The 25,898-nt window shown below is 44.8% G+C and overlaps 1 long non-coding RNA gene across 1 annotated transcript; it reads left to right on the top strand.

Moving 5' to 3' along the window:
- Positions 1–404: 404 nt before the first annotated feature.
- LOC125698729 (uncharacterized) lies at positions 405–19,586 on the top strand. The gene is made up of 3 exons (XR_007379296.1): positions 405–504; positions 18,550–18,853; positions 19,497–19,586. It is a non-coding gene; the product is annotated as an uncharacterized LOC125698729 (long non-coding RNA).
- Positions 19,587–25,898: the final 6,312 nt, after the last annotated feature.

Here is a 25,898-nt window from a genome sequence, read left to right on the forward strand (position 1 = left end):
GCAAACCAGCTGGAAAATGCTTCCATATGAAGGTGATGACTGTTTAGAAATGAATGTCACTCTGATTTGGCACTGGCTGCTTTGGTGGGAAGGTGATGCTCGATCTAACACCAGCTACTGTTTTTCAGATCAACTTTTAGTTTTAATGAAGTGGAATAAATGATTCTGAATTAGTTATGCTAAAAAGAAGAAAGAACGTGGAAGTCAGTTGATTTGACAGGTCAGGCAAAATATCTCACAAATTAGCAGCACATTTAACTGTAACAAGATGTGATGAGTCAAATTTCTCTGTGTATTGGTATCAGCTGGAATGGGATTACAGCAGCCTGTGCTTCTCAGGGCAGGTTGGCTAAAGCTATGTGGTCTTAAATTCTTCCAGAAACACAACAGGATATAAAAGCCAGGTGCAGGGGGGTGTTTTTTCTGAATTAAAAATTAACCTGATTTGTGGGGAAGATCTTAGCGTGCCTGGTTTGCAATAGTTTGGAGCTGTGCCTGAGCCAGGTGAGTGCAACGCTTTGTTTGTGTTCATCTGCAGTGCTATTGCTGGGATGGGGACCAAGGAATTAGAGTTGTGCTGCTTTGTTCATGTTAGCAGTTTCCAAGTGAAGCTGTTGGGGGATGTGTGGCTCCTGAATGAAATCTTATTGCTTACCTGTGTTTTTACATCTGCTGTGATGAAGTTAGTTACCTAACATTGTTCCTCCTCTGCCCTTTGCTAAAGCAAGGCAGTGCTTGAGATTGAAAGGTGTTCTGTACTGCTTAACATATTTACTTGCTCAAGATGTGCATGCAACAGACTGTGGTAAGAAAGGATAATACAGACACCTGCTCCCAACCCACCCTGCAAGAAGGTCCTGGTGGCTGGTACGAGGAGCAGCTGCCCAAGGAATGATGGAATCATAGAATAGCCTGGGTTGAAAAGGACCTCAAAGATCATCTAGTTTCAACCCCCTTGTTGTGAGCAAGGTCACCAACACCAGACCAGGCTGTGAGCACTGCCTGGCTCCTTGAGGAGCAGCTCTGCTGTCCCAGAGCAGCCTGTGATCCCCATGGCTGCAGGGTTGATGGAAGCAGTGGAAGGCAGCTGTGGGCCTCTTCCATCCCTGTGTTGGGGTGCCCCGATGGGGGTCCTGCTTCATGTGCACTGAGGTGGCATCCAGAATGCAGCGTGTTTGTGCCTGGTGTTGTTGCAGCCATCTGGTAGCTGTGTGTGCTCCTGTGCAGCCCCTGCATCCCAGCGGATGGGTGTCAGCAATCTGCAGCTGTTTCCTTAACGGAATCAATCCAAGGCACTTCCAGTGAACGGATCCCATGAATAATTAAGGATTTCTTCTTCGTTGTTTTCAGAAAGCAATGAGAATTTGAAATGGTTCGACTGAACGCTTAGATCTAATTAAGAAACAATTCAGCAAAGAAAAACCTTGATGCTTATTTTTCATATTTGACTCTGTACAATACGAATTAAAATGTAAATTGTGCTTCGGAGTAGAATGCTTCCATGGAAAGCTGAGAACATGTGTTTTGTGCTGAGTGTTTTGCAAATGGATTAGCTCAGACCTGGGTTTGTAGTTCCTGCAGATGGGCTAAATTCTACCTTGGGGCTTACGTTCCTGTTAGTCACACAGCTGTTTGTGTATTTTTCTGCTCTACATGTTGTTGATATAACGGAGTGATTAAATATGAAGTACATATATACATATTTTCCTGCAAGAGATCGTGATTAATGTATTTAGTTTTGAGTTCAGATGAAAAAATGAGAAATAGTTGGAGAACCAGTGGGTGAAGGGCTGTTACAGTCTGAGCTGTTATCAGCAGCACTGAAGTGCTGAGAGATCTGCAGTGCTCTGAGGCTGAAGGATTAGTGCTGTCTTCAGCAATCCCGAGCAGTTCTTGATCTCAGGTGATGAGCAGTGCTCAGGGCTGTGTTTTACAAGTTGAGAGCAGAGAGGTTTGGCTGTGCTCAGCGTGGTCCTTCAGAAAGCTCACACGTCTGACTTGTATTGGGATGCCTGCTTCTGCCCATAAGGCTGCCTGTTGGTGTTCTGCCTGAAGTGGCAGTCTTATTACGCCTGGTCCAGCTCCCAGTGTGGGTCAGAGTAATACCTGAATTGTTTGTGTGCTGATAAAAATGGTATTGGTGGTAGTAGGTGATAAAGTGTGCTGTCTTAGCTGGAGATCACTGAACCACTAATGTTGGAAAGGACCTCTAAGATAAAGTCCAAGCCCTTCAGATCCCCACCATGCCTGCCAAGGCAAAGAGCTGTCCCAAAAATCATGACACTGGCTGTCATTTTCAGAGACTTTTTTCCAAGTAATTAAGCTTCTGAACGAGTTTCAGAAAAGCTGTGAGGCTTATGTCTCTTCAGATGCAGGTCTCTCATAAGCTTGGTTGTGCATGGACTCCTGGAGCAGATGTGTTCTAGTCTGGCTGTGGTAGCTCTGAGCAAATATTAAGAACAGATGGACCTTAACTAAGGTTGTGAAGGAGAGGAGCTTTGAAGTTTGCATAGCTTCCATTCCATTTTCCCACATGACTGTGCTTGCAGCAGGCTGGAGGTGGGCTGCCATGAGAGCGACCCAAATGCCCACCGCGTGGCTCCAGGCAGAGCTGTGCCCCTCCAGCATTTTGGGGCACGAATCTTCCCAACTCTTCAACCCAATGGATGGTTTGCCATCCTCTTGAAGATGTCCTTAATCAGAAACAAGGGCTTAGGCAGAAGGACTTAAGGAAGAGTTAGAGTATGTGGTTTTCTGGTAGAAATCAGCTCTCTGCCTAAGGATGGAGTGTCTGATCCCAGCCAGAGACCTCTCCGGGATGCTCACAGCTGAAGGGTGAGGATAAGAGCTGTGTTCCTCCCCAGCAGGGCTCAGACTCAAAGCTTCCAGTCCCCATCATTCTGTGGCATTTAAGGTTTGGGACATCAAGTCAGCTTGCTTCTCTTATTGACTGTTTAACAGAGGTACACATGGACTTCAGCTACTGCTTGACGATTTGGGAATTGCCTTGCACTGTCCTGCAACTGTCCTATCTTATTTATCCATCATGTCTGAATCATATTGCCCTATAAGGTTATTATTTTTTTCCCTTCTGCTTCTAGAAACTTTATATCCCAGGTTTGGCATCCTCTTTTCTGAGCCTTGCTGTTGTATTCTGGTAATACTTCTAAAGGATGTGCTCTACGTCCAGAAAATAAATGCAGTGATGGAGGGCGCTCATGTGAAACAGTCCTGCATCTCAGGTGTCAAAGGTAGATAAAATATGTACCGGCTCCTGACAAGCATTAGATTTTGTCACTGCGTTAATGCTGGTTACATATCACTCAGATAGGAGGAATTCTTGCTTCTTGATTTATGTTCACTGGCAATGAAATGTCCACGATGATTAATTACGGCCCCGGATGATAGCGCCCTTACTCATACCTCCCTGCCCTGAATGATTGAAATTAATACATATATTTGTATTGCTGTGGAATTTGCCATTAGCTGTTAAAATATTTGCACACTTGACAGGCTGTGAAGGGATTTAGTTGAGACTTATTTTTGTAATCAGTAACTTGCTACTTTTTAATCGTGGTTTATAGCTGGGAAAGAATAAGGTTAAGGATGAAATGGTGGAAGTATTTACAGAAAAATTGTTATGACAGCTTTGGCAATTTGAGTTCTTAAACCATCATTTTCTGGGAGCGTTCTTAAAGGCTTTTGCCTTTATATTTTGTCATAATTAAGTCTATAAATTGCCCTTAGAGTCTGTATTTCTGAGAGATCAGACCCAGATACTTACCTGGACAAAGTGGAGGACTGCTGCCCTGTCAGGAAAGCATGCAGCCAGCAGAGCATCCAGAAATACCTCTGCTGCCTGTGCAGACATGTAGCCACCTACATTTATCCATCATTTGGCTGATGCTTTTTTTTTTTTTCCTCTATGAAATTCATTTGTTTTGAGAACTCTTTGAGAGTACGCTCACTGAGCCGAGAAGGGACAGAATCGTACCTGGTAACGGTCTGAGATGGTTTGTATTAGCATTGAGCAGCCGAAAAAACATGGGGGAAAATCAAACCCAACCCAAACTCCCTTTATCATATACTCATAGAATGGCTTGTGTTGCAAAGGACCTCAAGGATCATGAAGCTCCAACCCCCTGCCAAACGCAGGGCCACCAACCTCCACATTTCATACCAGACCAGGCTGCCCAGGGCCCCATCCAACCTGGCCTTGAACACCTCCAGGGATGGACGGGGCATCCACAGCCTCTCTGGCAGCTGTTCCAGCACCTCACCACTCTCTCTGTAAAGAACTTCCCCCTGACATCCAACCTCAGTTTCCCCTCCCTCAACTTCAAACCATTTCCCTTTGTCCTGCAGTTATCTACCCTGTCAAAGAGTTGATTCCCCTCCTGTTTGTAGGCTCCCTTTAGGTATTGAAAGGCTGCAGTGAGGTCACCCTGCAGCTGCCTTTTCTCCAGGCTGAACAAGCCCAGCTCCCTCAGCTTGTCTTTGTAGGGAGATGTTCCAGCCCCCTGATCATCTTTAGTCACATTGCATCTCTTTGCTAAACAGGAACGTGGTATTTCCCATGCCTGGAACAGCCAGCTCTTCCCTCTGATTCTGTGCATTCTTTTCAGTTCTTCATGTGTTCTTACTCAGAGGTGATGCTTTCTGTTTTTCTTGCTTTTGTTTTTTTTTATTTGGTTTTTACTGGGACAAAAATGCTCCTCTGAAGTTCCTGGCCAGCTACGGTTCTGACTTTACCTTCCCTGCCTCAGTTCCCTATGTGTGAAGTGGAGATAATGCTGCTGCCTTGACTTGTCAGCATAATTAATGCCATGAAGTGCTCAGGTAGTGACAAACAGCAGAGAAGAGCCTGAAGGAAATGAAAAATCCTTCATTCAGAGCAGTGTTTGGGCAGCAGGCAGGAGATAAGGCCTCTGACATACTGGAAATACTGAATACGCGCTCAGCGAATGCAGTGCTCATCCTGTGTGCGAGAAGGTGGGAGCACATGCAAAATGCTGATGGTGCAATGGAAGACATGCAAATAAATGGGATGCATGAGGTGAGGGTGCAGGGGCAACAATGCCAAGTGTTTCTGCGTTCCTTGGGTGTCTTTCTGTAAAAATGGATGTGTTGAAACAGCTACAGCAAAAACGCTTTTAATAAAAACAGTGACCGCTTCAATTAGAAAAATATTTCTTTGGCAAGATCAATAGAACTTCTCATTACTTCTGAAAGTGTAGCATCTTATGGATCCCAGGGCCAGGTGTCCTATGAGGGCATCGCAGAATATCCTGAGTTGGAAGGGTCTCATAGGGATCATTGAGTACAGTTGCCTCTGGACTTAATTTGTAAGGGGAAAAAAGGAAACTTTCACTCCCTGACGTGCCTAGAAAGGCACATGCATGAAGGTGAATTGGTTTTGCCATGCATACAGTTCAGTCACTGGCATCAGGGAAACCATATTCAGATCTCTGGGGCTTCCAGAAGGATTTCCAGAAGCTTCTCCTTGAGAAGCTCAGAAGCATGGAGGTCCCATTGATGCTGGGAGGACAAACTGCACCCAGTGGAGGCCCCGGCTGCTGCTTATGAAGGGCTCTGGGAAGCATGCATGGGGCTCATTGCTGCCATTTGAGCGTTACTGAGATTGATGGCAATGCAACTCATCCCCTTCCCCAAATGATTTTTAATTTTCTTCAAATGGAAGCAATTACAGCTTTTTTTTTTTCTTTCCAGGAGATCAAATGTCTTTGAAATTCTTTCAGATACAGAGTCAAACTGCACCCTTAATTAAAGGATGTACAAAGTCTGGTCCGTCATTCTGCTCCCAAATTTAAATTAAATATCTTACTGCAGATTTCCACCTTCTGAGCCCGTTGCACCTTTTTCAGCTGTTTGGGGACAGATGGTGACCTTCTTCACACATGAAGGCATCGTCCTGTTACCGCCTTCTATCATCCTTGCCAGCTCTTTCTCATTTACATCAAGGAACATGAAAAGTGATAAATGTTAAGAGCAAAGCCCCGTGTGAGCAACGTGGCATTGCTGTCACCAGAGAAAGAAAACTCTGCGTTTAGAGAATATCTCTGAAATGTTAACGAGAAAGCCCATATAAATCTGTACCTGCTTAAAATGCGCCTTCGTAAAATCATTGTCACAGATGGTGAGGAAAATAATTTAAGTACTGTATATATGCACAGGAGTGTGCTCATTTACATGGCTTTCTGCAGCAATAGATTCTCACAGCTCTTATGAATTTCACCGGCTTCTGTATTTGCAAGCAGATCAAAACAAACTCATTCAGCAGCCCCTGGATTGCCTTCAAGGAGAAATTTGTTTTCTGTTGAAATGATCATTTAAGAGGCTAACAAAGTAGTTAATGTGATGCCAAACATCTTTGGCAAATAACAGCTCCTTCTGATGTTTATTAAATGGATTTCCTTCAGCTCCTTAGATCTTGTGGTCAGCCAGATGTGCTGTTCCAGTGGGATTTGTGGATGGCACATGGATGAAACCAGCCCACAGTTTTTCCTCTGACACAGAATCGCTTGCATTGGAAGGGACCCCAAGGATCATAAAGCTCCAACCCCCCTGCCACAGACAGAGCCACCAACTTCCATATCTAATACTGGACCAGGCTGCCCAGGGCACTTCCAGGGACGGGGACACCTGGGAATGCAGAGTGTGGCGAAGTGAGATCTTGCAGTGGGTGCAGTCACTGTGCATCTCACTGCAGCTGTGTGGTGTGTGGTGCATCAGCTCCCAGCCTGCCCCTGTGCCAGCACTGGTGGGTTGTTCCAAGCACTGTCTGCTTTACTTGCTGGTTTGCTGAAGGTTTTCAAAAGCTGTTAGGAGAATGCGAAGCTGCTGAAGCAGATGAGGTGGCTGTGTGCTCTGAAGAAGCACAGGGCTGCTGGAGAGGGTGCAATGTGCTCAGCTCCCTGCAGACTGGATTTAATCTCTTCTCATTGTTACAGTGGAAAATTGCATTGAAAGGGGACTGGTAGACTGTGTTTAGCTTAATTACTACCCAATGAAATGCACAGTGAAACCTGTGGGTTGAAGGATAGGGAAGCACTTGGAGCTGTTCTGCCACATATTGCGGTGCTCCCCTCCTTAGACTCTGTGAAGTGGATCCTGCTGCTTTCTTTATTTCTATTTTAAAGTTGTGAGGTCTGTAAAGTAGTGAGGTTTTTGTTATTGAGTTATTTTCCCCCCTCTCCTTGGTAATATGGACACACCTCTGATGTCTCCAACAATGGTTCCTTGGTTCCAGTTGTGGTCTCAGAAGGACAGCAGACAAATCTTCTACTGTAATACTGCAGCAGGTTTCTTTCTTGCATGTGAACTTGTGTTGTGGGCTTGGACTGGGATCTTAGAGCAGAAATACTGTTTGTGTTTGGGAACTGTTTCTGAAGTGAGCTGAGGGCTCTGACTTTCACCAGGCTCTGGAGAGGAGGGAGATGCGTTTAATGGTAACTGCTGTTTTCAGGTGAGGTGTGCCTGACAAACAGCTCAGCTCCTGAGTTTTACAGCTCACTGCTGCTTCCTACACTCAGCATTGCCTTCTCTCCCTGTGTTTGCATCGACCCTTTGCACTGATTTATTGCCATCGCTGATCAAATTCCTTGTGAAAGAACAAAGGGCTTCTTGGCTTTTGACACAGAAACCTTTTAATTATAAATGAGTTTGAGAGGGGCAAATCCTGCACAAGTTGCAAATTCACTAATTGCATTTCTTATGAATGATTCTGTTGGAAAGGTAATTGCAGCGAGGAAGAGATGGTTCCATAAGTGTCATAGGTGGAGCTTACAGTGACTTGTTAATTCTCCCTTGTATCTGATGTGTCAGTGAAACTGTGCTTGCTGTCTTTATGGCTGTCCCCCACAAGCTCATTTGAGACACATGCCTATAAAATTCCTGGTGTGCTGTATAAGTCTGAGGAACATAACTCATGTTGTTCTGAAACTTTTAAGTTCTCCAGTTCTCTTGTCATAAACTGGCATCACCTGGTTGTTGATGTGCCTGGAGATGGGGATGGCAATCCGGAGCCCAAGGCTCCAATCCTTGGGGTGGAACTGCAGCAAAGGCACAGCTGGGGGGGGGGTGTGTGAGTTATGCTGCATGAAAGTAAGGCCAACAGTAACTTGGCATTATTTAATCTTGAACTGATGTGCCAGAGGTTTAGCACGCTGCTGGAAGCTAAATTCAATTATGATTTCGTTTCATGCATAATTACTAAATATGGTTTAATGCCGTTCGCATAGCTTCAAATTAGCTGTGCTACAGGATAGGTGAGGCTCCTGCCTGCTGAGACAGCACTGAACCCATCGTGCTGCTTAAAAGCAGTTGTTCTCATTGTTATTCACCAATAGTCACAGTTGCCCTATGCAAACCCACGGATGGCTGTGAATTCTCACGGCTTAGCACGACATTCATAGTTAGATTAGCACCTGCTCTTCCTTCTTCAGGGAAATCACAGAAATCGCAGCTCTCCCTATTGATAACATAGATGCTTTTCCAAAAATACTCTGCATTAAGATAAAAAGGAAAGATCCCTTTTACAGCTCGTTACCGCGTGCCTCATAAAATTATTTCTTAGAACCTTTACCCTCTGGAGTTTCTTCTTCACGGAGATGATCTGTAAACTGAAATGCTGTTTGCATGGCGAAAGGGGAGCAAACAGAGAAGCGGGTGGAGCGGACAGCAATGGGATTTGAGCTCCGTGCTGCTGCTGCTGGGATGGGGCAGGGAGGGCCGGGGTGAGGGGGCTGGGGGTGTAGGGCTCCTCCGGGGTCCCGATGTGCCCCTCCTCCGGGCACCTCGACCTCCTGGAACTCTGCAAATGCTTCTCTGCTAAAGACGAACGGACTGCTGAGATGCGAACTTTGTATCCTGGACTGAGGTGACATTTAGAAAATTAATGAAAACTTATAAACCAGAATGATCAGTGCCTGGGGGCAATGGGACAAATGATGCTGGAGCTTTTCATCTGAACTAAAGCTACTTATGGCAGCAAAATATCCACGTGTGCGGGCTAAAGGGGATTTAACAAAACCCTCCATGAATACAGCTTTTCAGAGAGATAACCTGTCCCGTTGCAAAGGTTACATCTCTCACTTTGTTCTCTTCGTACAGCAGCCCAAGGCTGGCCTACAGCTCTCTGCTGTGGCACAAATAACAGGAAAATGATGGTGAGATCCTTCAAGCTGAATAATAGAGGTATTTGTGGGCACAAAAACGATGACTATATTTAATGAGCTAGAAACTGTGTGCTGCTAATTTATTTCCGGAGCTGTTTCAGTGATAGAGATACAGCAGTGTTAAACTTCTCCCTACATTCCCCTTCTAATCTCAAGTAGCAGTAAGTACGGTAATTAGCTTTTACAAAAAGTAGGTATTCAAGGGAAGCTTAATTGCATAAAGTCAAGTGCATCGAGGCGCTGATAACTCGCTTACACAAAGCCCGGTGCAGGGCAAATATTTGTGGTTTGCACGGCTGTGGCACCGGGCGGCGGGGCTGAGGAAAGAGGCTCACGCAGCGCCGAGGATAAACAATAAAGCAGAGTTATTCCCTGCCGGGGATTTGGAGTCATAGCTCATTAAATTCTCTGGCATAATACAAGTTATTCTTTCATTGTGCACGGCGCAGGTACTGCTTTGTTTTGGGCTGATGGATGTGGTGCACGTTGCTCGTCCCAGGGGCTCTAATTGAGAGCAGCTCGTCAAAGCCAGAGTTGTGCTGGCACTGCCTCTGAAGCTGCCACGTCAGAGCCCGCTGGGTTATCCTCCTTCTTTATTTCACTTTATATTTTGCTTTATATTGCGGCTGATTATCATTAAAAAGATGGATGTTTTCCTTGGAAGATGAATGAATACAGTCAAATGAGATTTAATTTTAGATTTTAAATGCAGTTATTGTCTTCTGGCTTCTATGACAAACAACCAAATACCTGACTCCTTCCCAGACTGTGCTCGTCTCCCCTGGAGACATCAAACATATCGATATCCATATTTTACTCTAAGGTATAAGAACCAAAAAGGCCCCACAATGGCTGTAGTGGTGCCATAGGATGTGACCAGCTGCCCCTGGCCTTGAAGGTTAACCATCAGCAAGGTGAGATGCCAGCAGCCCTCCTTCTAGCACTAAACAAGGCATGGGCACATCTGAGATAGCAAGGCTGCTTGGCTTTCTGTTAGAAGAGCTTTAACTCCCCTAAGATCTGCATAGAGCATCTCACAGCTGAAATTCTCTCTGATCTACTGCACAGATGATGATCTAATGTCTAATTTGAAGGTGAACAAAGAGTTGGTTAGAAGTGAAACCTCTAACTTTCTTAGAAGTACCTGTGGTGTCTCTCTTCATTCAATGCTATCATCCACCAGCAGTTAGATCTGAAAGAAGAGAAACCCACAGCTAACCCCAGCAGTGGCCCAATCCCGATGTGCTGAGGAATGCTGCTTCAACCCAATGGGAGGCAGGTAGACCTTGGTGTGGCTGCAAATGTGCTTTTCTTCTGAAGCAAATTTTGGATCATTTCAAGGTGTTACCATTTCTGTCACGCTGTTAAGTGATTAATTAACAGACAAAAGTGTCTACTCTATCTTCATCTTCTCATAATTACTAAATGCTCGGATGGAGCTGATTCAAACCTTTTTATTACGGCTTTTTTTCCCAAGTTGTTGAGAGATAAACACATGCATTACTGTAAACCCACAGCTTTATTCTAAGCAATAGTTACTGCTTTTTGCATCTAAAACTGTAACATTTGCATCTTCAGTAAATGGTTACTATAAAATCCAGCATTATTTTTCTATTTGGGATTTATATGGTACATAATACATGATTTGAATTGTCACTTAGGCTGCAGAACACACGTGCTATGTCACACTTGATGGCTTCCTTTGAGATCAACTGAAAGAGTGAAAGAGAAGAAATAATTGCATTTTGGGTCAAGATAGCAGTGCAATGATTTGGCTGTTGCTCGAGGGTATGGCAACTTCAGCATCAATAATACATAACATGCAGTTATATGAATAAATCTCTGCTAGCATTCAGTTCAGTGGCTCCTCAGCCTTAGAAGATCTCTTCTGTATGTGCGTTCTGCAGCGGTGTGGCAGGTATGGTCCATGTATGGAGAGCTCCTGGTGGGGTTCAGTGGTGTGCTCTGCAGTACTGTGTGAGATTCACTGGTCCTGGAGTCAGGTAGCAGGGACAGCAACCCTGACTGATGTGCTGTAGGGTGAAATGGACTGCAGGGCTCACTCCTCTCATTTTGGGGATCCTGTTGGCCTGTGAAAAAACTGAACCAAGTTCCATATTTTATGTTCTGTCTTACATCTGAATGATATGAAGGTTGGGGGTGAACTTGCATTTTATTGCAGTCGCATTTACTTGATGTAAGCTGCTAAAGCATGTTCTTTGTTTTATTAAAGGACTCAAAGAGTGCTTTCTGAGATAGCGGTGTGAAAGGATCCCTTAATGAGTCGCTGCTGAAAATCCAATCGATCATTTCTGAAACATCAGCATATATAGAGTGGTCATACAATGCCAAGTGGGGCAGGAGCTGCAATCTCTCCCAAACACAAATAAATCATGATCAGCACTCTTAATAAAACTGGATTCCACTTGGCAGTGTGGCCTGAGATAGGGATGGCAATTACTGCTTAGCACTGCCAGTTTTTGGCCGCTATGCTGGTTGCAGCCTGGGGAGCAGTGGTTGTTTCCTCCTCCAGCTCAAGGACTTACTGAGCTGACTGTCAGACCCTTGTACCCCTCCTAGACTCCCCCCAGGACAGCTCACCAGCTCCAGCTCTGCTTTGAAAAGTGCTGCAGAGATGTGCTTTGCTCTAAACTGGTTTCAAAGCTGGGATTCTTTTTCCTCTTAGGAGTTTTGTGGTCTTCTCATCTCAACTGCAGCAGTGCCAGGTTAGAAATATTTTGTGGGAGATGCTGCAGCAATGTGCAAATCTTAGTTGGGGATTGGCAGAAAAAACTTCAGTTTGTAGCTGATTGCCTTGAAATGCTGTGTGTGGTGATAATACAGCTTTGTGGTTCAGTGTCTGCCTTCATTATTCCTTCCCCAGTCTTTCAGAGACTCATTTGTCAGTTGTGACTCTGATACTTTTCTCACTCTCTGCACTTTGGAGCACTGCTGAGGCTCACAGTGCTCTGTCCCCAGTTCCAGGACACACCTATCCTCATGCTGCTTATTTAGGGGAATGCAATCTCTATTCAGTATTTCATAACCTCTCTAAAGGTACTGTGCACTTCTTGGAATGCCATTCAGCAGCATTCACAGTGTTCTAGTGAGATATGTGACGCAGGAGCTTTTCCACAACAGAGATCTTGTTGTTCTTCAGCCTCAGCTCCGCACAGAAGTGCCTCTTCCAAATTCCATGTGGATATTGAAATAAGTGCCACAGCAGCAATCAGATGCAGTGTACACAAAGGGCAGAGCTGGGGCTGACAATGTGAGCAATAATTACTTACCAGCAATGTTTCCCAAACCTAGTAAGCCAGAGGTGATATTTCAGTCCTAAAATATTTATAGAAGTGTTTGGAATAGAATACTAAGACTATTCTTTAGTAGTGACTTCCAGTGAGAAACTACGGACCATGATAAAGGATGCAGTACAAATGCATGTAGGGTTGAGTAACTCATGGGGAGGTTCATCTTCTCCTCTCCAAGCACACAAAGCCCAACTGATGCATCCCATTCAGGCTATAGAGTGAGGGGAGGACTTCAGACAAAACTTGATTCTAAATCCATTCATTACAACAAAACAATAGGAGATATTTTTGAAAGTGACAGCAGCTTCTGAGACTTTGGGTGAATGCATCTGAAATGAGGGAACAATATTTTAGTTCATGGGCTAAAGAGCCATTTTAAATTTAGGTAAGATTTTTACAGGAGGAACATGTTATTCCCTTCAGCCTCCCTCTAGAATCATTGTTAGCAGAGATCCACTGAGCATTTGTCATTAATCTGTGATGAAAAGGTGAAAACTAACTCTGTGCTCATCTCTAGGCTTAAGAAAATGCAGGGTGAAATGCCAAGCATTGTTATCACGTTGTGTCCAAAGGTGTTTGTGTCCTGAAGGGTTTGCAGATTCAGAGCACATTGAAATGGTTTGGAAGTCGTATTGCAAAATGCAGGAATCTGATTTATGAATAGGAGGAAATTAAAGTGATATGGCATACCTAATTATTTTTGTTTTTGACTTAGAAATATCATAACTGTCATAAAACCAAAATTGTCTTTTGATTGTAGTAATATGCATTGAAATAATGTGTCGGAAAGTTAATCTTCTGAATCTTATGAAATAGCTTATGAAATAACTTTTTCTTTTTTTGTACCAAGGATACATTTCCTCTAAAAGTTCTCGTTTGTTGGAAATACCGTTAGGAATGAAATGAAGCTGTGCCTCTCACAGAGACCTGGCGGGTTGTCCATGTGCAGCAGGAAGGCTCAGCTCCTTGCTCAGGCCTGGCTTCACTGCAAGGGTTGGTTTGTGGGAAGCCCTGTGGCCCTACTGCCTCTGTGCCAGGAGAATGAGCCGTGGAGGGCAGCCCCATATAGCGAGGACAGGTCTTTGAGTAGTTTTCCTCCATGGCTTTGGGCCAGTCCCTTCACAGAGTTAAAAGATCATAGAATTGTTAATGAAAAGATTGTTGGGAAAGACCTCTGAGATCCCCAAACCACCCCCACTGTGCCCACTGCCTGCGTCCCTCCATGCCACGTCCCCATGGCTCTGGGACACCTCCCAGGACCCACCACCCCCCAGGCAGCCCGTTGTGCTCAGGATCTGCCCTTGGGAAAGCCTGGGAACATCTCTTCATAAGGGCTTTTGTTCTTTTGAGAACGTGAGAAGAACATCCAGGAAAAGTGGGGCACTACGTATGAGAGCTTATTGGGATGCTGGAGAAGCAGAGCCCATCCCAGTGGGCAGCCCTCACTGCAGGCTGACGCCTTACAGCGCAAGAGGAGCTTCACATTTTCCATTTAGTGCACTGTTGGCCAACTCAACGTTGACTGATTTATATTCAACAGGAAAATTGGATTTCAAAGTACCTGAAGGAGTGCTGCAAGAAGGCAGCCAGCCTAACAGGAAGATTATTCTGCAATATCAATGAATAATGTAGCTAATGAATTAGATCTAACCACCTAAGGTTCAATCTGTTCAAGATGTGCAAAAATGCACATGAAAATGAGTTTTTGTATTAAAAATACCATAATTCAATTTTTTTTTATTTCCAACAGAATATACATTACCTGAGTACATCATTTTATGTACAGTTGTAGGGTAAATGTTATTACACCATGCGAATTTAGTCTAAATACTAAAAGAAATATTGAGTTATCTCACATTTGTCATAAACCTGTTCTTTTGGTTATTTGTTTTTGCAGTGCATCCACATCAGGAGTCATAGGAAAAAATGATACTCAATATTTATTCCATTAATAGGGATATTAGTCAGAAGCATTGGGTTATTCATGATGAAGAAGAGCATAATTCTGACTAACATCAGTGGTCACCGTTATCCATCGTTTGTCTTGGAACACTTGGGGTCATTCTGGTCGCCTTGAGATCCCGCTTGCAGTGGCTTCTTGCTGGTGAGGTGGGTGGGAATTCTGTCATGGATAGGAATCATCTCTGAATTCCTGCACTTTCTCAGGTTTTTTCCTTCATTGGTAAATATTCTTAGCTTGACATTTTATGCACAATAAGTTTAATTTTAGGGGAATTTGTCATTTTGTTTTAATGACTCATTAAAATGCCATTTTGTTTATGGCTTGCCTTCACTTGAGGCAGAATTTGGGAAGTTTTATGATTTATAAAAATGAAGTTACACTACCTTAAGCTGAATGATTTCTACCTATGAAATCTCCATGGGGAAGGTGCAGTGATTGCTGGCAGCTCGGTGAGTATCCGACGTTTGAACGTGCACAGGCATTTTTCAACAAGAGTCCCCTGAAGTGTTCTTCTGTTGTTTTTTAACTTCTTAACATTCTGTTTTAAATAGAGAAGCTGAAGGCTGAAGTGGGACGGTGGGATTGAGATGGCAGGCAGCAGCAGCTCAGGGTGATTCAGTCTGACTAGCAAGAAATGATCTTTGTATAGAAATGGATTCACTCACTGAACTTTCACAGCTTCTTCCAAAAGCTGCTCCAGCTTTCAAAATTAATAAGAATATACCTTTAAAAATCATCAGTATAACCAATGTTTAAAAGAAAGCACGTGCATCCATAGGCCAGGGAGAGCCTAGTGGGCTCAGGTGCCACCCACCCATGTTGGGGACCACTGGCAGACTCCAGGCAGCATTTGCCCACTGAGTGCCTTCTACCTTTGTGCCCTTATTCCCAGTGTCAGCAACACCACGGATAACTGCAGTGTGTCCTTGAACCTTTTCCTTTCTGGTTGTGTTTCATGACTGGTGAATTCAGTACTAGGGAGTTGAGGCCGTTGTGCCTTCCATGGTGAGATGCAGCAGTGGGCAGAGGCAGGAGTTACTCCTGGAGAGATGAAAACAGAAGGAAAAGTTCATCTATTTCCATGAGAGATGAAGTAGAATATACAGGCTGAGGCTAAAGTATGCCAACAGGGCTGGCTGTAATGAGGCTATATGTCTTACGAGCACTAACAATTATATTCCCATTACTAAAGCACACGTAAGCAATGAAGACAATTGTGCTGCAGTCGCTGTGGGGCTGTGTTACCGAGTGCACCCAGGAATCAGTCATGTATTTCATATACTGACAGCTGTACTTCAGCTCTCACCGTGGCACGTATCAGGAATCTCTTCTGAAATCAGCACAATGAGAGGAACTGGAAGTCAAGAGAGAAAGCAAGCAAGCCGACCTACTGAGTAGTATTTGAGGAGGGGACGCAGGATAAAAGCATTCCTTTGCTAACCATCAGCAGCTTGGTAAATCCTGGCTTGCAGCAGGCATCCCAGCCTGCCCGAAGTGCTGTCCCAAAATCAGTGCGGGCTCAGGTATCCCAGCCAGCACAGCCCTGTATTTCCTCAGGCTTACCTTTCTCCTGGCTGTCACCTGAACTTTCCTGTTTTTTTTTTTTGCTTTTCAGAACAGGAAACGTATTTTCCTTCTGTGGCTGTGACGTTTACTGCATAATGAAGCCACGGTGTGGGATATGAGCTGCAAATCACTCGATAACTGCCCAGTTAGGTGGCTGCAGGAGAGGATCTGTGCACACACGGGAAATGGACTTTCTGGAGGGCGGGCTGGGAGCAGCATCCCTGCTCCAATGTAGAGCTGTTGGGTGGAGCATGTGGCAATGTTGTGGCTTTGTTTTGGTTTTGGTGATTTTTTTTAATACATTTTTTTTCATTGGAGGGTGCCACCCGCTCACTTTGAATCTTTATACATAGACTAGATGAAATCATACTCGGTTTTGTTGATTTAAATTAAGCCTGTGTATTGGAACGTGATGTGTATGTACTCTGTGCTGCCCTGTGGCTGTTCTACATGGTGCTTCTGCAAGCTTTTAAGACACAAACAGATGTACGTGCTTTATAGTTACGCTGTGATGCAGTGTGATTGCTGTGTTTCACTTCTCAGCAAGGGGAAAAGTCCCTTGTTATTCTCAGGAACTTGTTTTTATCTGGAAAATATATATGTTAGCACAACAACATCAGCGACCTCCTTGTGCTGCTTTCACAGCTGGGTTTGTCTTGTCTTGGGGTGACGGTGGCCAAGGAGAATGCGAGTGCAAACTGGGAACCTCATCTCAGTGTGCGGGGGAGGCTGGGCTTTTAAGTTCGGAATTGTATCCATGTGAGCATTACTCAGATGTTATCATGTACTTCAGGAAACTTTGAGCTCTCAACCATCCTCCCTTGGAGAAGCTGCTGCACGCCTGCCTTCTGGCTACGTGGGATATCTATTGTAGCACCCAGTGTTTGTTTTTCTGCTTTGGCATACCAAAACATCCGCCGCGTGTTTGCCACTGCTCTCCTGTCTCACAGCTGCCCTCTGAAGCAGCTCCAGGCTGCACTTCCATGCTGTCCCCACACGGTGGGTGCGTGGATGCGCCCGGTGCTTCCCTGCAGGAGGAGCAGCTCTGGGGCTGAGCTCTGCGCTTCCACCGTCGGTGCAGCCTCAGTGAAGGTATTCCCCCGGGGCTTTGATCGTTATTTAACGTCCGTGGGAAGAGTTCAGAAGGTTTTTGTTTCACGTGAGCGATGGTTGGCTGCATTCTGTGTGACGGTTGATTACCACTGAGTATCTTCAGCAAAGTTTCGTTTCTAATTAACTTGGCTGCCAGGAGACTTCTCCTTGTCTCTCAGAAGACGTGTATTCAGACCATCAATCCATCTGTTCCAGTAAAATGTGTGCCAGTGTGTACACAAATAAGAGAAACAGAGCTCTGACTTATTAAATTTCTAGTGCAGGCCTTGGTGTTATAAGCTTTTGATCAGATGCAGCCTTTTCTCGAGCTCAATGCAATATTCCTGGGTGGCAGCTCTTTCTTCAGGCTTTTTATTTATCATTTATTTATTTATCTTAACCCTTCTTGTTTTATGCAGTGCTTTCCCATCAGTTTTCTCCCAGCAGGCACCCCTGCTTCGCTCACACTGTTGGAACTGTAGGTGCTGTGCAGGAGCTGCTCTTGGGTCAAAGAACAGCTGGGTGCATCTTTAAAAGCGTATATTTCCTTTCTGCAATTAATGTAATTAACTTAGGCATAAATGAGTAAATTGATTGTATAAACAAACGACTCTTCTCCAAGTCCCACCAGCTCATTAAAATAAGATTCCAGAGATGCCTTCTCCCTATGGAGGTGTCTGTGCTGCCAGGTCACATTTAGCAGAGGTGCTCGGTCTCACCAGGAGGATGTGATCTTGCACAACACTTTATTTTTATTGAACAGCCGTTCTGCACGTAGCCTGCTGTGGTGTTTGCTCCAAGGATTCCTTCTGAACCAGGTCCTTAAAGATCCATATGCAGCTGGAGGTGCAAGCAGAAGTACCAAGCTGCCATGGAAGTCAGCTGGAATTAGGAAATCAATTGGCACCAGAAAGCGTTACCACTTCGCTCAACAGTTCGCTTCTCTGCCTCTTTTTATTCTCTGTGGCTTCTTCCATCTTAGATGTGCAGATAATTTAAGTTTTAATTTGTTACCCTGTATTAGCACAACAAAAGGGGTTCTAAATTCACCAGAGTTACCTTGCAATTAGCTCCAGGCTGCACTTTTGCATAAGCACGGAAACCCAGCTGCTTTATGAGGAGTTGTTCTTGCATAATAACTTACTCGTATTTGTGTCTGAACTCTTAGAAAATTTAGCCTTGGGGACTGGCTTTCTAAATGAACCATGAAAATCCTCTTTGTTAGGCAGGGAAACTGGAATGTGGGTCCTGTCCTCAGCACACCTGGGCAGTCTGGACAAGAGCTCTGTGCAGCCGCTCAGCCCTGGAGCACGGGGATCAGGAGCATCATCTGTGTGATCTGTGCCTGCTGAGTCTCCTGTGGATAGGTTAATGAACCTGCCTGCATCTATTTCTAACATTTTTAAGTTTGTCCATCCAGGAGCTAGAATTCCAGAAAGGCCCTGAAGGTGTTGGAAGGCCACACATGATTCCACTCAGCGGCAGTCCCAGCATCTCTTCTCTGCCTGAAGTCTGGAGTGGGATCTCCAGCCATCCTGGGAGATGACATTCCACTGGGCATCCGTGGGACTTCCACACTTCTAATGACTGAAACACCTTCAGAAATCCCATCCTTAGCATTCCTCATTGCTGTCTCGTCTCCAGAAGTGCTTAGCAGCTTTGCTTGGGCTTTATTGCTGGATATCACTCGGATGAAATCTTCTGAATCTCCTCTCTTAATGATGGTAAGTGCTGAGGACACTTAGAACCAGGGCTGACATTTGTGGATTAAATCTTTGAAACACCTGCCAAAAAGCACTGAGTAGAGATGAAGCCTCCTGCTATTCCAGCATTCCCCTTTGTCAAGCATTCCCTGTTTGATCTACAGGATCCAAATGAATGAGCGTTTGCCTGTTTTATCCGGTGTCTAATTAAATGTGAAGATTACAGATGTACTCCAACTGAAAAATGAATGCTGGTGTTTTTTCATTGAGATCTGGATTTATAATGAAATGATTACTTTCAAATTAGGAGAATTAGAAGTTGCAGTGTTTGTACTTGTGATTGCTACCAACTGCTTGCATTTGCATCTCATGTTTTTTACACAAACTCTACCCCTCTTTTGTAGAGAATTGCTCTGAGATGAGATGGTGCCCTTTTGGGGTTTTGTTTCCTGTACCTTTTGACTGAGTGCAATGCATAAGGGAGAAGCTGAGGTTAATGTGTCACGTTTCCAGTTCCAGGAACTGAACTCGATCTGAAGTCTCAAATGCCATCCTAACAATAAGATTTGGGGTTGTTACAGCTGCCTTCTTGCCTACAGCTTTAATTTCTAATGAGTTTCACAAACTCAGCATTAATACATAGTTTGATATTTTTCCTTTTGAGAATATTTTTCAGTCACTCCTTTGGTTTAGAACATCTGTGGAAGCCTTCAGTGATGTTCTTCCATCCAAGTGGCTGCTGATAAAGATAAGGTGAGATGATAACCACCTGCAAAAATCCCCATTCCTCTGAGAAGAGGGAATAATGGGCAAAGTCTGCCACCTGGTAAGCAGGGCTTCATGCTCTGCAGCTGGCGTGTCCAAGCAGTGAAGCACTGCTCAGCTGCTTTTCATGGTTGTTAAAACAAGAAAGCTTTGAGGCAGATGATCCTTAAGGTCCTTAAGGTCTCTTCTGACCCAAGCCATTCTATGATTTCATGAAGCAGGAAAGAGAAGTAGTTGCAAACAGTGATGGAAAAGGTCTTCTGCAATTCACTTGGTATGCAGAGCCCAGAACAGCTGAGCGTGAGCAGAGCATGGTGGCAGATGGAGCTTTGTTTCCTGGAGATGAAGCAGAATAGCAGAGAAGGAGGGCAGGGCCACGCTGTTTGCGGGCAGAGCCCCTTGGTTAGAGCATTGGCTGCTACTGTGAGCCTTCATTGTCTTCCAGGAAACCTTGGGTGAGCTGCAACCAGAATTACTGGCACTAGAAAAGACTTTGCAGGCTGGTCTGCCTTGACTCATGCACGTTATCTTCAGTATCGAATAGATATTTGACAAATTAATGGAAGGAAGGAAGAGATCTTGTTCATTTAGTTAAGACCTATCTTCAGAACATCGTATTAATATGGGGGGAAATGTCTGCAATCTTTATTGCAGGCTTACCATAACCTGGCATAAAAGTAATGTGCAATATAAATGTGTTTATACATTAGTGTATCTTGTTAAACCATTTAAAGTTAACTAATGTTTGGCCTTTTTGAAACTTTAATTAGCATTTAACAAGAAAGCAACGGTATAGCCAATTAGAGATCTAAGCAATAACACACACATACATACTTCAATTTTCTAGCAATTAATTGATAACTAGTTTACCGTGGGCTAATAATTAAATGAGAAAACATTCTGAGCAAATTGAAAGCACTGATGCAAATGAGTTCTGCATTTATTCTTTTCAAATTCACTGACCACATTATCTAATCTGTCAGGAACAGAGAAATCCTGAATTATGCTGAGCATTTACTCAAGCCAAGTAACCAACCCTTACTGCAGCGCTTGTCGCTTTCTGGAAGCTTTCATTGCCCTGCTGAAGGAAAGCCTTAGAGTGCAGCATTGAGGCTGATAGGGCAGGGGAAGGTGGGTGCTCAGCTCCTGCCTCTGCACCTTTCCCAAGGAGAAGTCATCCAGCCAGGCCTGAAGATGAAGGGATCGCCATTGCAGATGCGCTGTGCTGGCAGCACCGTCTGTGTTCCGCCAGTGGAGAGAAATAAATGACAAATTTGACAAAGAGGGGCATAAATTGGCAGAATGGTTTGGTACGTTCTGTCTGTGAAAACTGAAGACGTTTTTCTGCAAACTGCAGCAGTGATCATTGGGAATTGCTCCTCACCAACAGGAAACGTCCCCATCGTTCCTATTTGAAATAGAGCAATCTCCTGCACGCGGAGGATGAAGGCTCGTTCGGTCCTGAGGTTTGTCTATTTGTGATATCTCCCTCATCTGGACAGGCAGCGAGGTGAAATTGCCTGAGCTCCATTAAGTTTAAACACAAGCCATCTGCTCAAGCAGAACGTGCCCAAAGACTGTGGTTCCCAGCTCCACCGAGCGCTGCGAAACTGCCGTGTCAATGCGCTTAGCTGTAAACTCTGAGCACTTCAACTGCCTTCCCAGCACTGGAACTGGAAAATAACGGGGTATTTTAAGAGGCTTATCTTCACAAGACATGAAGCAATGTTTTCGTTTGTTTACCTTATCTTAGTTAGGAGGTGCTGTTTCATTAGTGTGAAATTGGTATGCGGGGCATCGTGGCATTGCTTTAATAAGTACTGTGTGAAATAATTAGTGTTCAAATTTTGATCTTTGTGCTTTCACTGATGGGTTATGGATAGGAGAGTGCCTGCTATGTTCAGTTCCTCCTTGAGAGCTCAGCTCCCACCTTTCATGCATGCGTGGCCTCAAGAGAGCAACCTTCCCTAGTGCCAATAGGGGGTTACTTTAGGAAACACCTGCTTTAAAAGCTTCCAAAAGCTTTTCCCCAGTCTGAAATAGCTCCAGCAATAGGGAGAAGAGCAATCTGACCTGTTGTTTGAAGATCACACTGTAAGAGCATCTGCTTACTTGGAGACTTTCTAGTATTCGAGTGTCCTCTTCCTCTGGAGCATTGTATGCCTTAGTGTTGGGCTTAGCAGTGTTAAGGAATAAGGGCAAGGCAGACCTTTCCCTTACAAACCTTATTCATTCCCAACAGCTGCTGCTAACGCAAATATTATCATGCTATATATATACATAGCCATAACTTGACATCATGCATAGTGCCAGATTTTACTGTCTTTTTCTGTACAGACATAAATGGAGCTAAAACTAACTGGGAAATACAACAGTGGAAGGTTCATATCTCATGTAGGTGTCAGTGCTAATGCAAATTTATTTGGGTCTGATTAAGTATTGAATATAATTATTAAATATATAGTTTCATGAATAAACAGTTCATGATGTAGTATCTAGAAAAAAATTATCTGCCAGGGAAAATGTTATTTATTCAATAGGAAATAATCATATCTGATTATTAAGAGGGTTATTTTTCACAGTTAGGAAACAATAGTCCAAGTTTCACACTACAGTCCTGGACATTTCAGGTAAAAAAAAAAAATAATAATAAATTATTCCTCAATGGGCAAACTGGAAGCTCTGAAATTTGACAACGTGGTGATTTGCTGTAGTGATTGCTAAGTGAGTTTATTTATGGAGTTTCTCACCTGCTTGTGATTGGTTCAGATCTCCCTTTGAAGCTCGTGGCTGCATGGGAAGAGTGGATGCCATGGCTGTGCCTCCCGTGGTGCATCTCAGGCATTGACCTGCATTCAGCTCATGTATCAGTATGATAACACTGCAGTAGCTTTTCTCTGTTTCCAACTTGCTGGTTCCTCCTGGAATTTTTCAAGCTACGGCAGGGGAGACTCAGGCTGGACATGAGGAAGTATTACTTTTCAGAAAGGGTGGTCAGGCACTGGAATGGATGCCCAGGGAGGTGGTGGAGTCACCGAGTTCAAGGAAAGGCTGGATGTTGTGTTGAGGGACATGGTTTAGTGGGAGCTATTGGTAGTAGATGAACGGTTGGACTGGATGATTTTTTGGGTCTTTTCCAACCTTGGTGATTCTATGATTGTAGTGCAGACTTGGGGCAGTCACAGTGCACAGCACTGTTTTCAGGATCCAAATGTGTCCCTCAAACATTTCCAGGGAGCATCTGGGACAATTGGGTATTAAGGTAATGCCAGGGATGGTTTCTGTTGGGTGGCACCTTGGGCAGTGAAAACGTTCTTTATTCCTTATTATCAGTAACATGATTTCCCTATTATCATCACTATTTTTATTTATGGCTGCTCTGTGGCTTTGGCTGTGCTCAGCATTGCAGTCCCTCTATGCCCATGGTGGCTATGTGGAGAGCAGCCTTATGGGGCTGAGGAATCTGGAGGTTCCCAGCTTACTCTGCTGCAAATAAGAACACCCCTTCAGTATGGGCAGCTTCTGCCTGAAGTATTCCATAGCAGGCTGGGTTTGATTCGTTGCTGTGAAGCTGTAGGTGCTCTTAAAAATCCACAAAGCTGTCAGATGTTGTGAGCCCTGCAGAACCACCTTTTCATCCTCTGGAGTTTCATCTAGTCCTGTTTGAAATCAGGGATGGAGTGCTTTATGAAGGCTCTTGTCAAGCACCACATACTGCAGGTGTCCTGGGGTGAGAGGCAGCAGTAGGAGGCAGTGGCCCCAGGTCAAATCTGGCTGTGACTGATGGTCGTGGGTTGCCTGACCCCAGCTCACAGGGAAGGCAGTAAATCACCACTGCGTGTCCTATGGCGTAATCTTCTCTGGTTCATCTGCTCTGAAAGTCAGGGTGCTGTGTGTCCTTGGCAGAAGTCCCTAATTGAAAGGAGAAGTGTTTTGCTGGCAGGGTTGGATATCAATGAAAAAAAACACAAAAAACAAAACAAGTGAATAACTTCTAACTGGGCAAGCTGAGCACTGTGGTTTGAGTTCAGAAAAGAACTTATTTGGAATTTCTAAACCAAGAGGAAGAAAACCCTCAAGAAAACTAACATGGAGAACCAGACGTAGTGTTGTGATTTGCAGACTGCCAGCTCAGTCAGCTGTGTCAGCCGGGAATGACAGCAGGAGTGTTATCAGGATGTTCCCCGAGCGCTGGCACAATGTGAGGCCACCACCTCTCATCCTATTGCTGTTACCTGGGAGCAGAGACCCTCACCCACCACAGCCTCAATCCAAGGAGTGCGATGGAGCAACCAGGTCTCCCCTGAGCCTCCTCTGCTCCAGATTTCAGATGCATTTCCCTGGCTTGTGCTGCTCCAAGTGTCCAGTCCACAGCTTTCTCTTCTCCTCATCAGTTGCTCACTTGCTCTGTTTGACTATCACAGGATTTTCTCCTTTTCCCTGCATTCACACCATCAATGACTGGTGCATGGTGTGAGCTGAGAGCAGCATCACGCTACCTGATGCCTGTGGTCGATACGTGTCCATGCTTTTCTTTCGGATGGATCAGTGGATAGTTCAGGCTTTTGCTTTTTGCTAAGCCACGCGTTTCCAGGGTTCTCTGCAAATATTGATTAACCTTTTAGTTTGCAAGATTTCAACTGTGATCTTTCCTTTTATTATTGTTTTTAATTTCTCTGCATTTTCCTGAAACCTGGCAGGGCTGGGAGCTGACACGGAGACAAACCTCGCTGTGCCAACCTTGGTGCTGCCATCTACACACCAGCTACGAAACTGCTTTGTACGTTTGTATCTATCTTCTGTTTCTCACCTCCACTCAAATGTTCCAGCAGATCCCACAGTTCAGCGAGCGATGTTTCAGGTACGTGTGGTGTGGCTCGATGCAATTGTTAGAGCAGTGCTTGATGTAAGTGTCGCTTTGGGCTGAAGGAACAAAGCCAAATGGGCTGCAGCCAGGCGGGGCTCCCAGGTAGGTGCAGAGCAGAGCTGCTCCTCGTGCCCACCCAGCCACCACTGGTGGCTCCCTTTCTTCCCACTTGCAGGATTTCTTTCTTTCTTCCAGCAGGGTGCATTGCAGCAGTGCTCTCTGAGCCTTAATGCTAACCCTGCTTTTTCGGGGGTTTGTTTTGTGAGTTGATGGCAGTGTTGTTTTTGCTTGCCTGTAGGGTTTTTTGTTTGTTTGTTTTGCTGCTTGTTGTTTCACTTGCTTGTTTATTTGTGGTCTACTGCTTTCAGGGAAATCATTACTTCGAATGACATTTCCCACAAGTAAAGAACAGGCAGACTGTCCTTCCCATAAGGTATGCACAACTTAATCACCTGCACAGGGATCAGCCGGAGCTGCTGCTGTCTCAGCCAGGAGGGGGCTCGGTGGCTGTGCTCCTTGTGCAGAGGTATGGGGAAGAGCTGTGCCCTGCAGTGCTGCTGGGAGGGAGGACAACGGTGTGGGGTGCAGCTCTGCTCTGCTGCTGATTTGCAAACCTCATGGCACTGCAAATGTGGCTGATGGTTGTTTGGATGTAGAAAACCATTCATTTGTGGGTTTCCATGAGGAATTTGCTTGTTAACTGATTGTTTTTGGTGAAAGTTCCCAGCTCCCGTGTCAAAGGATATCCAGGGATGTTGTTCTTTATGGCTGTCTGCCTTAACAAGCTTCTTAACAAGCCTCATCTTGCCTGGTGTCACAGAGTATGAAGGCAGGAGGGACCACCTCTGCGTTTGGTTGGAATCCAACTCATGCCTCTGTCATTGATAGACCACAGAACCATCATTCAGGTCAGAAAAGACCCCAAGATCCCCCAGCACAACCCACCCCATCCCCACCATTCCCACTGCCCATGTCCCTCAGTGCCACATCTCCTCCTGGAACACCTTTGGGGATGGTCATCCTGCCAGCCCTGCCCCTGAGCAGAGCCAGGGAGCAGGACACCACGTACATGCATCCATCCCAGATGGGTGGGAGATGTGGACAATGCAAATGTGCAGAGCAACAGCTGATCTCTGTAAGGACTTCTTGCTTTCAGATGGGATGGGACAGATGTTTCTGTTCTTGTTGTGGCATTGATGTATGCTTTGACCAAAGCCTTCACCTTTAAGCAAGGAGAGGCTCAAGGTCAGCTGCTCCCAGATGTTATCCTAATAAGTGCTTTTGGAGCCTTCCTTGTGCTTTAAGCCTTTGTAAGAACCTACACCTTTGGTATTCTGGCCTGGATCTTACCAGCTACTGTAATTCTGTGTACAGTGAAATTATTTGTCTGATGAAAATTACATGTGTGCTGAAGTGCTCTGAAAAGCTGGGGCC

Source organism: Lagopus muta, chromosome 11 (genome assembly GCF_023343835.1).
Source record: "Lagopus muta isolate bLagMut1 chromosome 11, bLagMut1 primary, whole genome shotgun sequence".
Lineage (NCBI taxonomy): Eukaryota > Metazoa > Chordata > Aves > Galliformes > Phasianidae > Lagopus > Lagopus muta.